Here is a 5,357-nt window from a genome sequence, read left to right on the forward strand (position 1 = left end):
CTCTTTGAGGTATAACACAAAGATCACAAATTAAACTGTACCACTGAATTATAAAATTTTGTTTCTTTTAATCAACATATCTATGAACATAGACCTTTCTTTTTTTTTTTTTTTTTTGTAAACATGAACATTGAGTCTTTATGCTGAATCCTGTTGTAAAGTGACACAACTATATACTGGGAATGAGGGTAGACTACCTCAAACCCTAGCTTACCCTTAGGGATTATTCTGCCCCAAGCAATAAGGAAGCCCCTAACTAAGTGTAGTCCAGTAAACGCTGAGGAGGACGCCGCTCCCTTGCTGGATACCGACGGCCTATTTGGTTTCCATTTCCTGCTGGTGAAGATGATTGTTCGTTAGCAAAAGGACTATTTGTGATCATCATAGGCTCCTTTGTGGAGACTACTGAAGTTGGAGAATTGTCATATATTTGATCAGTGGCATCAGTGACCTCAGGAAGATCTGTAACTGTGCTGGCTCCATCAAGCAACTGATCAGTATGTCTCCTCCAGGAAAGGTTTTCAGCAGTCTTGACCTTATATGACACTGGACCCGTTTGGGCCTCCACAGTAGCCGGAACCCATTTCGGACCACCACCATAGTTCCGAGCAAGCACTGATGAGCCTGTTGCAAAGATTCTGTCCTTGGCTCGCAGATTCCGTCGCTGTACTTGATGGTCTTGTTGCCGTTGGACAGTTTCTTTGAGTGTAGTTGGTTTAATCAGCTCAAAGCTTGTCCTGAGCTCTCTGCTAAACAGCAAAAACGCTGGCGATACTTTGGTGGTCGCATGCGGAGTACTACGATAGAAGAGCAAAAAGCTGTGCAGACGTTGATGAAATGTGCCTTGCCCGATCGAAGCTTTCAAAGCATGTTTCATGGTTTGGACAAACCTTTCGGCTAATCCATTAGTTGCAGGATGGTAAGGTGATGACGTTATATGTTGCACACCATTTGCTTGTAGAAATGTGGCCATCTCATGGGATGTAAATTGGGGGCCATTATCTGAGACAAGTTGCACTGGTGATCCAAACCTACTGAACATTTCTCCCAGTTTCTCAATTGTCTTTTCAGCTGAAGTAGATTTCATAATGGCCACCTCAGGCCACTTACTGTGTGCATCCATGACCACCAACAGCATTTTGTCCTCGACTGGGCCAGCAAAATCAATATGAATGCGATGCCATGGTTTTTCAGGATATTCCCACGGGTGCAGAGGTGCAAGTTGTGGTGCGTTACGTATGCGCTGGCATGAAGTACACGTCCTAGCTTTTTCCTCAATTTGGCCATCTACTCCTGGCCACCAGAAGTAGCTCCTGGCAATCTCCTTCATGCGGACCATTCCACAGTGTCCTACATGCAGCTGTTTTAACACTGGCTTGCGTAAAGCCGGGGGAATAACCACTCTCCTTCCCCACAACAAGCAGCCGGACTGCACCGAAAGTTCATGACGTCGAGAGATGTAAGGTTTTAGCTCCAGGCCATCGCTCTCCCCTTTACCAGTCATGACAATATCCACGACTCTTGACAGGACAGGGTCATTTGTGCCCCTGCGTACTTGTGCGGCTGTTATAGGAGCCCGCTCCACCTGGCTGAAATAGAAAAGTTCAGCCACCTTTGCTTCCTTTACCCTGTCAGCGAGAGGCAACCTGGACAGACCGTCCGCATTCCCGTGCAATTCTGACTTTCGGTATTTGATGTCATAGGTGTGAGCAGATAGCAACAAAGCCCACCTTTGCATCCTACTGGCAGCAAGAGCGGGAATGCCATGGTGTGGACCAAATATTGCAGTGAGTGGGCGATGATCGGTCAGCAGCGTGAACTTCCTTCCAAAAATATACTGATAAAACTTACGCACCCCAAACACAATGCTCAATGCTTCTCGCTCAATCTGAGCATAGTTTGCTTCTGCTTTGCTCAGACTCCTGGAAGCAAACGCGATTGGCCTCTCTTGACCATTGGGCATGATGTGGGACAAGACAGCTCCCACACCATATGGAGAAGCATCGCAGGCCAGCTGGATAGGAAGAGCAGGGTCAAAATGAGTGAGTGCGTTTGACCCCAAAAGTGTCTCCTTTGCTTTTCTGAATGACTCCTGGCATTCAGAGGTCCACTTCCAATTATTCTCATGGCATAACAATTTGTGCAGAGGTTTCAACAGTGTAGCAATGTTTGGAATGAAACGCCCATAATAGTTCAGTAAGCCGAGGAAAGACCGCAACTGGCTGACATTTTGGGTACTGGAGCATCAACAATAGCCTTAACCTTGGATGGGGACGTATGCAGTCCAGATGCATCAATAATGTGCCCTAAGTACTCGACTGCAAACTGGAAAAATTCACATTTATCCTTGCGCACTCTTAATCCATACTCTTTCAGTCTCTCAAGGGTAGCATCTAGGTGTTGTAAATGCGACTGTTCATCTGTGCCAGTCACCAGAATGTCATCTAAATAACACACAACTCCTGGAAGCCCGGCAAGAATCTGATCCATCGCCGCTGAAAACGGATGGAGCGGTAATTCCAAACGGTAAACGTTTGTACCGAAACAGGCCTTTGTGTGTGTTGATGGTGAGAAGTTCTCTGGACTGTTCTTCAACATGCATCTGTAGGTATGCCTGGTTGATTTTGCTGAATCTTTGTCCTCCAGTCAAACCAGCAAAAGGTCATTAATGTGAGGCAAGGGGTATTGTTCTGCTGACAACACTGGATTTACAGTAACTTTAAAGTCCCCACAGATCCTTATGCCTCCATCCTTCTTTATAACTGGAACAATAGGTGTTGCCCACTTACTCACATTGACTGGTTCCAGCACAACATTCTTCACAAGTTCATCCAAGCTCGCCTCTACTTTAGGTTTGAGTGCATATGGCAGGGGCCGGGACTTTAAGAACTTTGGCTGGCTTCCCTGCTCCACAGTCAATTTTACTGTGATGCCTTCCATGCTGCCTAATTCCTGTTTGAAAACTTCACTGTGTTTTTCAAGAACACCTTCAAGGTCCAGGGTTTTAGGTGTCATCATATGTATGGTCGGCCAGTCCACTTTGAGTTGCTCCAGCCAGGAACGTCCCATCAACGAGGGGTAATCACCCACGACCACATACAATGGCAGTTTTTTTGTTTGTCCATTCAGTTCAACTATTACTTGGGTGAGTCCTTTCATTGTCACTGATTCCCCAGTATAAGTTTTAAGGACAACATCAGGTGGTTTGAGTGGCAGGTGGCTAAGTATTTCCCTGTATACCGCATCCGACACCAGCGATACAGCAGCACCAGTGTCGATTTCCATTTTCACTGGCTGTCCTTCCAGCAGCATGGTGACTTTATAAGCTTTGGTTCCACCTGCGACAGTGAGCACATGCAAAGGAAATTCCTCATCAGATGTGTCAGTACTCTCTTTATTCTCCTGTCCGACTGTAAATATGCGCTTCTTTTGTTTCCTTCTGAAAACTGGTTTCTGATGCATTTTTTCTATTTTTGTTTTATTCCTACACGCACGCTCAATGTGTCCCTTTTTCTTACAGCTGCGGCACTCCATATCCTTAAACCAGCATGAAACAGGCGAGTGCCCAGTCTTACCACAACGGAAACATGGGCCTTTAATTTCAGTTTGTTTTTCTGTCTCCATCTTGTACACTTTACTGTTAGAGCTCAATTGTTGGGCTTCCTTTGCAGCCAATTCCATAGACACACTCAACTCAATTGCTCTTTGTAGTGTCAGGTTGCTCTCTGTTAACAGTCTTTTCTGTATGCCCTCGCAGCGTAGTCCGCATACTAATCTGTCCCGCAGTGTATCGTTGAGCACATCACCAAATTCACAGTGTTCAGCTAATTTTTTTAGCACTGCCACAAACACTGCCACAGATTCCCTTCTAGCTGATTTCGTCTGTGGAACCGAAATCGCTCTGCTATTACTAAGGGTTTTGGTGAGAAATGTGCTTTAAGAGTGTTCACTATTTGAGCATACGTTTTCTCCAGGTTTCTCTGGCTGCAGGAGGTTACGCAGTAGTGTATATGTCTTTGGACCCATTACACTTAAAAATGTGGGTACAACTTTATCTTCATTAATAGCATTCGCTGCTACAAAGTACTCAAATCTTTCTGTATAAGAACACCACTGCTCACTGCTTTCCTCAAAAGGACCCAAATTTCCAAAACTGATGCCATTTTAGCCGTTCTCTGTCGTTTAACAATCAATTCAGTCACTTATCTGAATCGTTGTCTCCTCCCGCTTATCAGCCAAGACGTGAACTTGCAGCAGACAAATATTCACGTTTTTTTTTTTTTTTAGCGAGACTCGTCAAGCTGCTTCAGTTCCGCCTCTTTAAACACACACGGGATAACGAGATCCTCGTCGCCACTTTATTGTGTCTTTGGGGTGATTATAATAAGGCATTCAGTCAAGGATGACACACACACGGACTTAGCGAGACTGTTCATTTACTCACATGTGTAGTAGAATAACACCGAAACAAGTACATCCGAAACACGTATAACAAAGTGCATTGTGGGTAATGTAGTAAATAACAGCATTAACACAATACACAACATTTCCTCCTCTTACTCTTTGAGGTATAACACAAAGATCACAAATTAAACTGTACCACTGAATTATAAAATTTTGTTTCTTTTAATCAACATATCTATGAACATAGACCTTTCTTTTTTTTTTTTTTTTGTAAACATGAACATTGAGTCTTTATGCTGAATCCTGTTGTAAAGTGACACAACTATATACTGGGAATGAGGGTAGACTACCTCAAACCCTAGCTTACCCTTAGGGATTATTCTGCCCCAAGCAATAAGGGAAGCCCTAACTAAGTGTAGTCCAGTAAACGCTGAGGAGGACGCCGCTCCCTTGCTGGATACCGGTGGCCTATTTGGTTTCCATTTCCTGCTGGTGAAGATGATTGTTCGTTAGCAAAAGGACTATTTGTGATCATCATAGGCTCCTTTGTGGAGACTACTGAAGTTGGAGAATTGTCATATATTTGATCAGTGGCATCAGTGACCTCAGGAAGATCTGTAACTGTGCTGGCTCCATCAAGCAACTGATCAGTATGTCTCCTCCAGGAAAGATTTTCAGCAGTCTTGACCTTATATGACACTGGACCCGTTTGGGCCTCCACAGTAGCCGGAACCCATTTCGACCACCACCATAGTTCGAGCAAGCACTGATGAGCCTGTTGCAAAGATTCTGTCCTTGGCTCGCAGATTCCGCTGTACTTGATGGTCTTGTTGCCGTTGGACAGTTTCTTTGAGTGTAGCTGGTTTAATCAGCTCAAAGCTTGTCCTGAGCTCTCTGCTGAACAACAAAAACGCTGGCGATACTTTGGTGGTCGCATGCGGAGTACTGCGATA

General features: G+C 44.7%; 1 pseudogene; it reads right to left on the minus strand.

The window, feature by feature from the left end:
• Nucleotides 1–254: 254 nt before the first annotated feature.
• Nucleotides 255–3,857, minus strand: LOC124376787 (annotated as a pseudogene).
• Between the last annotated feature and the right edge of the window lie 1,500 nt (nt 3,858–5,357).

Source organism: Silurus meridionalis, chromosome 23, assembly GCF_014805685.1.
Source record: "Silurus meridionalis isolate SWU-2019-XX chromosome 23, ASM1480568v1, whole genome shotgun sequence".
Taxonomy (NCBI): domain Eukaryota; kingdom Metazoa; phylum Chordata; class Actinopteri; order Siluriformes; family Siluridae; genus Silurus; species Silurus meridionalis.